Here is a 12,611-nt window from a genome sequence, read left to right on the forward strand (position 1 = left end):
CTCTTCTTGAGCATCATCTTCTACCTGCTGTTATCTTTCAGCTTCTTTGTTCATTGCTAGTGGTCCTCTGGCTCCCACCCCAACTACCATACCATCATCTTTCTCCTTTATTCCTTCGTCTCCTCTAGAGATCATTCTTTGTCCACTCCTTATTTTACAATGCCAATAATATCATTATGATAATTTATTGAGTTCTTACTGTGTACTAAGCACTTTGCATGGATCGTTAAATTTCATCCTTATAGCACACCATTAGGTGGGGACTCTCTTAATCCTCATATTTCAGATGAGAAAATTCGGGCTCAGAGATAAAGCGTCTTGCTCAAGTAGTCAAGGAGCAGAAATGGAATTCAAACCCCTTGCATTAAATCTGTGCATTTAATACTTGTTGCATTAAATTAATCCCAAAGCTCATGATTTCGATCACTATGCTTATATTTTCTCCATCACAGTGGATATTACCAGCCCATTTACTTCCTTTATCTTTTCTTTCTAGGTTCTTATAGATTTTTAATGTGACTTACCTCTGTCTGCCTCCTTTTCAGTGTGCTATATTTAACTTGGGTGGTTTATCCAGATTTGCCCCTTTCTATGGTTGGATTCTTGGCCCTATTCTTTTCCCGGTGACACACTGAGATTATATCATACCCCCACATACTAACTGTGGACTATAGAAGTGGTCCCAATTTCAAACATCTTCATCCCCACAAACCACTGAAATGTCCCAGAAATAGATGCTATAGATGCTGGGCAGCAGAAATAGCATCTGCTTCTGCTGTCACCTTCTGTGTGCCTCAGAACACACTATTCCAAGTCACATCTTGGCAGGATGGCTTCATATCATGGGCTTTCCAGGTATCTGTGAATGACTGAACCGATGGTTATTACATTAATCAGGCTAGGCTCCACTGTGCTGCAGTAAAATAAACCACATGTTTCTGGCATGAGACACCAAAGATATATGTCTCTTTCACATCACAATTAGTGGTGGTTCTGGTGGCTCTCCTTGACTTCACTTCTTGAACTCAGAGGGACTCAGAGATCTGGGGGGCATTCATCTTGCAGCTACACTATTTCAAGTTTCTTTACTTCCAACCACTTGGATGGGTGAGGGGGTGTGGCACATTCACAGATAGTCATGCACTAGAGTGGTCATTATTATCTTCATTTTTTAGATGAGGAGACACATTCATTGCCCAAGGTTTTCCAGGCTATTTAAGTGGTAGATTCCAGACTAGACATAGCTCCAACTCTTCATTCCACTACCTTTTTTGTGACTAGAAATATTTTATCCATGTGTATATGTCCTGTGTAGATTTATTTATTCCCAGTAAGTTATGAGAATTCCCATTCTTTTTTCTTGATGATTCCAGCAGAAGTTCCAGGGAGAACTCTCATTGTTGTGCTTGGGCCACATGCCCATTTTCAAACCAATTGCTGTAATCCAGACAATGTAGTGTTTTAGTTGGTCAGGTCTGTGTCAGTAGCTAACTCTCGTGTGGAGGAAATAGAATAAGAGTAGTGGAGAGGTGAGGACAGTAGAGTAGTGTAGAGTAAAGAGAGCACCTTCATCTCTACAACACATAGTGGGAACAGTAGGGAACTCTTCCCCTAAATAAATCCAGAGTGGTATTAATTGAAAGAAAAGGCAATAGATATCCAGCAGGCAATTAAGATAAGATCTAGCTAGTTGAACAACTGAATGAAGAAGGAAATGTAAGAAAATCAGTGACTAGGGACATAAACTAATGGGTACATACACAGACCTGACCAATCAGAATACTGTATTGTCCGGTCCATAGTTACTGGTTTGAGGATGAACAGTGGTCCAAGCCCAACCAATGAGAGCCCTCCCTGGAGTTTATAACTAAACAAAAGTTGCCTTCTTGGTGGAGGATGAGGGAATCCTTCCAAATGATGAAAAGTGAATGAAGGAGAAGTTGACAGTCCAATGAAGATAAATTTTGCACATTGCATAATTTTGCAATAAGGTTCATCTTGCTTAGGGTATATTTTCAAGGACTCAGTACCTTTCTAGTGTGGAAATGATCCTTATCTCCCTGTCCCCATTTGACTTATCTCTATCCCTTTGGAGTAGGAGCAGACTTAGGCTGTCAGCCTACTGACTTCCACAAAAGTAAGAGAAGGTGGTCCCTTCTTCCTCACTCCATCCCCAGTGTCTTCCCCTCTCTTTCAATTTCCATGGGCCTCCTTCTCCTCCTTAGAAGATGCTTTCCATCAGTGAGGCTGAAAAATAGCCAGGAGGCCCATCAGTGTTCACTTCCATGGGCAAAGTGACTTCTGCTGTGCCAGGCCTGGAGTTCGTTTATCTCTCCCTGAGTCAACGAGATTTTGTCTATAGGCCTTTCTGCTATGTTCCTCCAGAGAGAGGTAAACTGCCTTTAAGTAATTGCTGAAGAAGGCATAAACCAGGGAAATTTGATTTGAGTATGCAATTTGAATCGGGAAATGCTCATATAAATAACTGAAGCAGCTGAATGCGGCAGGTTTGTGCTCTATAGATTTTTTTTTTTTTTTTTTAATTTCAGGGTCTTCAGAATAGAAGTTCTGCTGCAACAGCTTAAACCATCCCAGGACTTTTTGCTCTGATCTTGTGCTAGTTTGGCATCATTAACCGCCAGTCTGGAGTTTGGTAAGTTGCTGTTGCCTAATTAACCTATATGGTTGGAAAGGAGGAAAAAATGCTTGAACCCTCAAATGATGCTATCATCCAGAGCAGTGACACAGTCTTAAGAAACAAAACAAAGCCATTTTCCGCTAGGAAAAAGTTTGGAATCATTGAGCACAACTTTACTAATGAGGGAATTAGGGGCTGGACAGGGTAAATCATTTGATGGAGATCACTGAGATTTTGGAAATGTCATGCTTGGCTTTTCCTGCAGCAACAAACAACCCCACGTTCCAGAGGTGTGAGTTTCCAGTTTATATTATGTCAGAGCTGCAGGTCACCATGACTCTCCTGGGCTGGCCTTGAACTGACCTTGTTCCATGTGTTTTCTAAGGAACAGCCACCCTCTGGGGCATGTGACTCTCCTGGTAAGTGAGATTCAAGAAGGGTGGAACCAAACCACAGGGCATGTTTATAGCTTCCATTTGGATATGGTGTATGTCCCATTTGCTCACACTTTATTGGTCAAAATACAGGTTACAAAGCCTAATGACAACAGGGTGGGGATGACACTCTACTTAGTGAGAAGCATGGCAGCAGAAAGCAGGATACAAGTCATTGTGGAGAAACAATGCATTCCATTACCAGAAGGTGTAGAAATCCTTGCGGTGATGGAAGTCCAAGAAGAAATGTGAAAACTGAGAAGGTCTCTGAGGTTTCCTGAATCTACCTATTCTTTCGATCATGTTACATATCTTGATTAATGGCTAAATTCACCCAGGGGTATAAGCTTACTGAGAGTTACCTCAGATTCCTTCCTCGTATCTAAGCATAACATCTTATGATCACCCAAATCCTTATCATTTCTGCCCCTCAAATATGCCTCAAAAGTCCAGTCTTTCTTTCCACACCTCATCTCACAGGTCTCCTGCTTTGGGATTTTTGCGTTTTGGTTTGTTTTTCCAGCCCAAGCTCTGTATTGTGGCCAGAGCAACCCTGCTCGTATCATACTTAGGTTGCCCCCCTTGCCTGAAGTCCTCCCATAGATATAAGAATAAAATGTGGAAAAAAAAAAAGAATAAAATGTGGGATGCCTGGGTGGCTCAGCAGTTGAGCGTCTGCCTTTGACTCAGGGCACGATCCTAGTCCGGGGATTGAGTCCCACATCGGGCTCCCTGTGAGGAGTCTGCTTCTCCTTCTATGTCTCTGCTTCTCTTTGTATCTCTCAGGAATAAATAAATAAAATAAAATAAAAAAGAATAAAATGCTATGCTTCTTCATGTCCCTTGTATAGATTCAGTTCTTGCTACTTCCTAGGCCTGTGTCCAGCATTTATTTATCTAAGACTGACCAGCCAGCTTGCCGGTTAACCAGATAAACAGGGAGGCAGGACTGGGGACATGCTCACATTTCCACTGGCATTTGCTATGTAAGCAAGAGCTAAGTAAGGATTAATGACAGGTTCCAGGGAGACCCAGCCTGGATAACAGGTGCTCTTTTTGGAGAGGGACAAAGCAAGACCCATTTGTCCATAGGGTTCAGCAACAGAACAGACACCTTGCTTTCCAACACCAGTACCACAGGACCAATAAATATGTTTTGTCATCTCCTGCTATGTAAGCGCCATGGAGCAGTCCCAAGACTGTGCTGTGTATTAAGTATGGATAACCCACTCCCAGCTATTGAGAGTTGACTCTCATTTTGTTTGATTGTGATTTGGGGTTATCCTGGCTGTCTTTCCTCCATAATACCCTATGAATGAGGGGTGGTTGTGCTTGGAATTAGCTGAGAAGTTCACTGTCTTGAAGTGACTCTGCGTTTGCTCATATTCAGCAGTTCTTTGTGGCTGTAATGCATTTTATCCCCTAATCCATCAGTCCTCCATCCCCCAACCTGCTTCTGCTTTTCTGCCTCTGTCAATCTAGAAACTCCTAGTCAACATTTTGAGCTTAAGTTCATAACACATCTTTGCTGAAAGCTCCATTCTCCCTGGAGCATTATTTATGTCCTCTCCTGAGCTCTTCTACCGCCTTGCACATGACCACCTTCCTTCATCCAGCCAATTAATAGTTGTTAAGGGTTTACTGTGTGCCAAGTCCTGCGCGAAGCACTGAGAATACAGCCGTGCACAAGTAGACAAAGCTCCTACCATCAGGATACCCACTGATGAGTGGGAATAAGATGTCCAATGAACCAACAAATGCACCAGATGGTTATCCATGGAGTGAGTGCTGAGCAGCAAATAAACATGGTGATGAGCTGGAGAATAACTAGGAGAAGTCACTTAGTGAAGTCAGGAAAAACCTCTTGGAGGAAGTAGTATTTCAGCTGAGGCCTGAAAGATGAGAAGGAATTCGGCTTGGGGATAGATGGAAGAGGAGCAGGTGCAGAAGGCAGTAGCAAGGACTAAGGCTTAAAGGCAAGGGAGGGTTTGCTGGGACTTGAACATTGCCAACCATCAGGAGAGTGGGTGGGACAGAGCACGTGGGAACTTGTTGGCAGTATCAGGGATTCTGGGTTCCAGTCTAAAAAGCAACAGGAAGACTTGGAAGGGTTTTAAACAGAGGAATGGAATGTGATTCATAATTTTAAAATATCACCCTGGATGTTGTGTGGATTGCAACGGGAAGCAGGCGTAGACAGAAAAAAACCCCACTTTTTCTTTTTCTTAAGAGACGCTTTTGCTGAGCTGATGTGTTACATTGCGGTAGGGCCCGTGTCCATAGATAAAGGCGTGGATAGAGTCAAGAGCTATTTTGGTGACAGAACCAACAGGACGAGGGTCTAATAGAGGAGAGGACTCACAAACGACTCCATAGTGTTTGCCATGAACAACTGGATAGATGGAGAGGCCTTTTTCTGAAATATGGAAGATGGGAAGGGAGCATCGCATTGGTTAAAACTAGAACTCTGTTAGAGGCTAGTTAGTTTGAGAAACCCATTGGTGGTCTATTTGTCTTCCATTAGACTATGGTGTCTCTCCAGCGTTGAGCGGAGTGCTTGACACGTAGCTGGTGCTCAAAAAGTATTTGTTGAACGGGAGAATCTAAATGATATGCTTAAAAGCTACAGATGACTAATGGCTTATAGAACAACAGACGATCCAAAGTCTGTAGTGGTAGCTAATTAAACCATTCTAATCTGATGTCCAAAATATTGTATGCTAGAGACCCCCCCCTTCTCTCCCCATTAATTGAACAGGCCCTGTCTTTTTTGCTCTTGTAGTCCATTGTTCTTCAAATGTAATTAGCCCTTGTGTTGTGACAGTAAACGAGACTCCGGTACTTTGATAAATGGCTTGTTTCTGGAAAAAGAGTATTTGTGAATACAAAACTCAGTCTTCCCCCCACTCTTCTTCCACTTCTTCCTCCCACTTTAGGCAGAACCTTGAGATGCACCATCACCTTCAGGAATGCTGTGTTTCTTAGGAAAGGACAACAATAGAAATAACAGTTGACAACAACAGAAATAACAGTTATTTGTGAACACCTATTACATGGCATGCAGATTCATTATATGTTATACAACAATTCTGAAAAGTAAGTAAAAAAAAAAATCCTATGTTCCATTTGAGTAAACCAAACAAGGCTCGTACAGAGTTAAAATCTCAGTTACCAGGGTGCTGAGTTGAGATTCCGAGGTGCCCCGCTTTGTCTGATCTCCAAGCCTGTATCCTTTTGTGATTCTGGATCTCCCTCAGACCATAAGTAGCTGAACCTTATCAAAGAGCCTCTATGTGCTTCACTTGGTGGTGGTGGTGGTTTTTTTTTTTTTAAACAGCTTAGTGAGATATAATTCACAAACTATACAATCAACCCATTTAAAGTGTACACAGTTCAATGCACCTCACTTATTAATGGAACAAATAGTATCAGCTCTCACTCTTAGCAAGGAACAGCACCCTTGTGGTTGCTTCAAGTTTGTTATCTCTTATGATTTATTCTGGTCTTTTCATCAGCCCTCGGGGCAAGGGGCAGGAATTATCGCCTGCATCTGACAGGTGAAGAAACTAAAAATGTGACACACAGCATGTGGTCAGCAGATCTGAGTGATGAATCTAAGATACTCTGACCATCAAGTCTACTCTCTTCGCCTTTACACGATCTGCTGCTTAATAGCCATATGGCCCTTCTCACTTGACAAAGATGATTTTTTTCATGTCTGTGATCTCATTTGGTGCCCACACCAAGACTGATTTGCTGAAAATTTTTTTTAGAACAATCTGAAAGATCTTTTAAACCAATTTGGCTGGTTTCCCTTGTCCTGACCCAGAGAGGGTACTGAATTTCTCAAAACTGTCTGTAGTGACCTCACATACATTAGGATTGCCGCTATCAAAAGAACAGAAAATTACAAGTGTCAAGGATACAGAGAAACTGGAACCCTTGTGCACTGTTGGTGGGAATGTAAAATAGTCCAGCCATTATAGAAAGCAGTATGGAGTATCCTCAGAAAATTAAAAATAGAACTACTGCATGATCAAGCAATCCCACTTCTGGGTATATACCCAAAAGAATTCGAAGCAGGATCTTGACTATTTTAGATCCCACATGTAAGTGAGATCGTGCAAAACTTGCTTTTTTGTGTCTGGCTTATTTTACTTAGCATGATATCCACGAGGTTCATCCCTGTTGTTGCAAATGGCAAGATCTTCTTTTTTATTCCATTATATATATTTAACCCATTTTCTTGGAATCTAAAAAAGTTGAACTCATAGTACCAGAAAGGAGAATGGTGGTTTCCAGGGGCTTGGGGCTGGGGGAAATGGGGAGATATTGCTCAAAAGTATAAACTTTGAGTCATAAGAAGAATGTTTTAGAGATCTAATTTATAGCATGGCGATTATAATTATTAATACTGTCTTGTATGCTTTTAATTAGTTAAATGAGTAGATCTTAAATGTTCTCACCACACACAAAAAAGGTAGCTACGTGAGGTGATGGATGTGTTAATTGACATGATTGTGATTGCAATTTCACAATGTATACGTATATTAAATCATCACGTACACTCTAAATATATATAATTTTTATTTGTCAATCATATCTCATAAGGCTGGAAAAAATGATACAGCATGCAAAATCATAGAAACAGGAAACAGAAAGGTAGTGTTTAGTGGTATAGAGTTTCAGTTTTGCAAGATGAAAACGTACTAGAGATCTGTTGTACAATAATGTAAATATGCTTAACACTACTGGACTGTAGGCTTAAAAATGGTTAAAATGGCAAATTTAGTGTTATGTGTATTTTACCAGAATGATAAAAACCTGTCTAAGGTCGACTTAGTACTGGAACCCATATCTCTAGGGTCCAATAAGGTCAAGTCTGACAGAAAGCATTATCTTGCATTCTTGTGACCAAGGCTATACCTTTGGCTCAGATTGAGCATGTTTCATTTTTTATAACAACTTTGAGAATCGGGTGCCCCGGGTGGACCTGCCAGAGAGTGCCCGTTCCAAAGTGCTTTATCTCTCTTAGGGTAGAGGCTCCAAATGGTATACAGGGTAGCCAGGGGTGGCAATATTAGTCCCATATGGAGAAACCAAGACTCAACAGGATTAATGGGACTTCAGAGTCACTTGGGGTATCAGTGATGGAGAGGAGACTAGATCCCAGAAATTCCAGTGCTGGGCCCTGAGTTAGTGAAGTGGGTGGTGTACCACATTTTAAAAGCTAGACAGAACCCAAGAAAGAGGTGGAAAACTTGGCTGTTTTCTTATTTTTTATTATCTACTCCAAAGAACTTTCTAGAACACCGAAGAGCATAGTTCCACTGAATTGTCCAGCCCTGACCCCTGATCCCAGTGTTGTTAGTGACCTCAAACTTGGGCTCCCGTGCAGGCTGCTAGACCACTGGTTGCATAGGAGGTGCACTTCTTCTGGGCTACGAGGCCCTCTGAGCCCACTCCTTCCAGCAGTAGATTTTTCTTTTTCGTGTTTCAAATCCAGAGGCCCCCAAGGGCTTCTGCCTTAATTAAAATTTAAATTCACAAATCATTTCTTAAACTGTCTCATAGGCAGCCAAATAATCACGATCATTAACGGGTGGTCGGAGTCACTTTTGCTTTAATGCTTTTTGAGACACTGGTTTAGTCCTATAAGTGCTATCTCTACCACGTCTCTTGCCACAAGCCTGGCCCAGAGAACTCTGCTCAAATACCTTTGTTTTCTGTTGTAATACAGAGGTCCACGTTCCCAATTTGGAATGCACTTACGCATCCCGGTCCATCCCTGCTCCGGTCCCTATGCCTATCTCCTGCAACTTGCTCGTGTCCTGGGGGGCACTGCTGGGGACCATCCTTATTTGGGGACCAGCCAATTAGAAGAGAAGATCTTGAAGCACAGGCACAGTGAAGACCCATCACGGGGTTGGGTGGGCTTCCCTCTGAGCCATCCCTGGGCCTTTGCCTTGGGATAGATCCTTTAGCTGGGCCTCTGCTCCTGGGAATTTGCAAGGTGCCCCTCACAGCCGCCCTTCCCCTAGCCCAGGGTTTCTTAACCTTGGCACTACTGACATTTTGGCCTGGGTAGTTCTTTGGTGTGGTGCTGTCCTGTGCATTATAGAATGTCTCACAGCATCCCTGGCTTCTACCTATTAGATAGATGCCCGTAGCAAGCCCCAGTTCTAACAACCTAAAGTGTCTTGAGACATGGTCAAATGTCCCCTGGGGGCAAAGTTGCCAGTTGAGAACCACTACCTGTCCATTGGCTCTCTCTAGGGTCAATCCCTTGGATCCAGATTCCCTTCCTCCTTTTCCTTTTCCTATAGTTCTTCCTCTGTATCTCTGAACCCTGACATTGTTTAAGGCTATTCAATGCAAAAAAAAAAAAAAAAAAAAAGCTAATTATACTGCTTTCCCCCTATAATAGGGACTTAGATCCTAAAAAGAAAGTCTCAGACCTTAGAAACCCCCAAAAGCCTGTTTATTCTATATGGAGGGTGGGGCTGGCAGGATATGACAGGTCAGAGTCTTGTCATTCTTTCTGAAGAAGCCACCTCCATACGCCAACGAGGATGGCCAGGAGCTTGGCCCAGGACTATCTGTCTCTGGAGCCTGTAACCACCCTGTTTCCCTGCCTCCTACTTGGACTCATTACACCTCAGTGATGATACAGTAAAGGAGGCTGTGTGCCTAGTTCATTTATTAGCCATGTCTCCTTGGGTTTGTCACTTTTCCTCTCAGGGCCTGGTAAAGTAAAAGGGATGGCTAGAGAATCTCTACCATTATTTTCAGTTCTGATGATTAATATGCCCTGTCTTCCCAGGCCCCAAAGCAGGGCGGGTGTAGGCAGTCATCCATCCAATAGACATGCCTTGAGCTCCATAAACATGTTCATGGAACCTAAGCCTTCCAGAGCCCCCGAAGATGATCCCATCTTCTCCTCAGCACATTGTTTCCCTTTTTAGTACTGAATACAAAATGCTCCAGACTCTGTACTGGATAATATGGCTCTAAACATGAAAAGAGAGATATCTCTGTAGCTGAGGATCTTCTAGTCTGGAGGCAGAAACAGGTCCATAGGAACAATGAGTTACTGTTCCTAAAGTGAAGGTACAAGCAGAGTAGGGGGTAACTTAGTTGAGTAGGTGAGAAATCAAGTCAGCATGGGGTCAAAACTAATTTCTGGAGCACTGTTTTTCTTAGGGCTGTGGAGGTTGGGCAATTTCATTGTCACAGGATCCATCTGCTCTAGTTGCCTATTGCTATATCATAACAAAGCACCCCAAACTTAGTCCTGTAAAACAGTAACTACTTTATTATATTATGAGATCTGTGGGTCAGGACTTTGGATAGGAAATACTGGGGCTACCTTGTCTGGGGTTCCAGCTGAGAACGTTTGAAGAGCTGGCGATGAGTACAATAGATGGGACCTGGAATCATCTGGAGGCTTCTTCACACTCAGGCCTGCCATTTGGGCCTAGCTGGGACTGTTGACTGAAATGCCTACCTGTGGTCTCTCCCAATGGCTTGGGCTTTCTTTCAACATGGTGGCCTCAGGATGGTCAGACTTCTTTCATGGTGCCTCATGGCTCCAAGAGTGAGCGGAAGCTGTATGGCTCTTGATGAACTAGCTGTGGAAGTCACAAAGCATCCTTTCTGCCATACTTTATAAGTTGAGGCAGTTATGAGCCCACTCAGATTCAAGGAGATGGCACCCAGACCCTGCCTCTTGATGGCAGGAGTGTCAAAAATTTTGGAGCCATATTTTAAAACCACCCTACCATCCTTATTCCAATGTTCAGAGGTCTGAATTCCTCTGAATCTTTAGCAGAGAATCCCACCTTGAAAAATCTCTCCAGGTGTATTTACACCAAAGCCTACTTCAATTAATCAATTCTAATGCTCCAATTACTCAGCTTATATTTTCAGACACTCTAATAAGCACCACAAATGAATAGGAATTAAACTGATGGTGCATCACCCTCCACTATTAGAAAGACCACACTTGATTTCTGAAGCAGCCCTCACCTTTGTGAAATGAACTTCCTTCTTTCCCCTCTGTTTAGTTAGTACAGGGAAATGTTTCCCTGGGGCAAGGTGGGGTCAGAGTAGGTGGGAGGGCATTTAAGAATAGGTAGCAATCATAATAAAGGCAAATTTTACATGAAGACTGGAGCTTTTCTGGTATGTGCCGTTTTCGTGCTGGGAAAGAAGCTGGGTTCTTATGTAAGGATTGGCAGTGAACAACCTGGCCTTATTCGACTCATCTGTAGAATCTGGGGGTTGGGCTTGATGATTCCTAAGGACTCTTCCAGCTTCAAAAATGTCTGTACTTATAGGAATATTTGCCAAGGGCAATTTTCTAACATCGATATTCTGAGGGAGCACCCATGTAATAATCATATTCATATGAATAAGTTGCCTTCAAGAAATACTGTCGCACTCCTGGTAACCAGAACTTTTCCTCTGCATTTACATAAATACACACATACATTTTTATATAAGTGGTATCTTACTGTATATTTTCTTCTACAATTTCCTTTTTCTTCACCACTATAATATATACTGAAAAGCTTCCTCAGCAGTACATAAAATTAAGTTTAATTTTTTTCTACTGCTACATAATAGTCCACCGTATAGATACGCCATAAATTATGTATACCCCCCTTCGTATAATGTAGGTTCCTTCCATTATTTTGTCTTTACTAATAATGCTGTAATGGATACCCATGGATATATATTATCTTCTCTTTTGCAGGTATATCTATAGAAGAATTTTCTAGAAGTAAATTTACTGGGTCCAAGGTTATGAGTTTTTGTAATTTTGATTGATATTGACCAATTTCTCATCTTAGAGATCATACCAGTTAATTCTTTCATCAATAATATATGAAAGAGTTTTTCCCCTTCACATAGCATATGATCAAACATTATAATTCTTGCCACTCTGAGAAGGTGAAAATGGCATCAGATTGTAATTTTTTTAAAAGATTTTATTTATTTATTCATGAGAGAAACAGAGAGAGAGAGAGAGAGAGAGAGAGAGAGAGGCTGAGACGCAGGCAGAAGGAGAAGCAGGCTCCATACAGGGAGCCTGATGTGGGACTCGATCTGGGACTCCAGAATCATGACCTGAGCTGAATGAAGGCAGATGCTTAACCGCTGAGCCACCCAGGCATCCCAAGATTGTAATTTTAAGTGGTGTTTCCCTTTGATGAGAAAGCTAGAGTCTTTTCTTATATGTAAGAGTCGTTCATATTTCTCTTTCTCAGAAATGTCTCCTTCTAGGCTTTGGAAAGAGATGCACTTAAAACATATTCAATAGATATCATTAAATTTGTCTGATGGACCCACTAAATGGCATTGCTTTGGCCTCCTCTCTATACCAGGGTCCAAAGCTACCCGTAAACCTTTAGGCAAATGGTGAGATCCCATGCTAGCAATCCATCCCTTTATGTATTTTTAGCTTTGTCTTTAGGTGGGGTGGAAGGGAACAGCTACCAGACTTGGTTTGTATTTGCTAGAAAAACACTGGGTAG

General features: G+C 42.1%; 1 long non-coding RNA gene across 1 annotated transcript in view; it reads left to right on the forward strand.

Annotated features, from left to right (window-relative positions):
* The window catches only part of LOC112923245 (uncharacterized), a 154,418-nt gene extending 144,949 nt beyond the window's left edge, over window positions 1–9,469 (forward strand). The window contains exons 4-5 of the long non-coding RNA XR_003235646.2: window positions 2,550–2,653; window positions 6,009–9,469. This is a non-coding gene — a long non-coding RNA (uncharacterized lncRNA). The remainder of the gene's footprint in view (window positions 1–2,549; window positions 2,654–6,008) is intronic.
* The last annotated feature ends 3,142 nt before the right edge of the window (window positions 9,470–12,611 follow it).

The sequence above is a fragment of the Vulpes vulpes genome, chromosome 3, assembly GCF_048418805.1.
Source record: "Vulpes vulpes isolate BD-2025 chromosome 3, VulVul3, whole genome shotgun sequence".
In the NCBI taxonomy this organism is placed as follows: Eukaryota; Metazoa; Chordata; class Mammalia; order Carnivora; family Canidae; genus Vulpes; species Vulpes vulpes.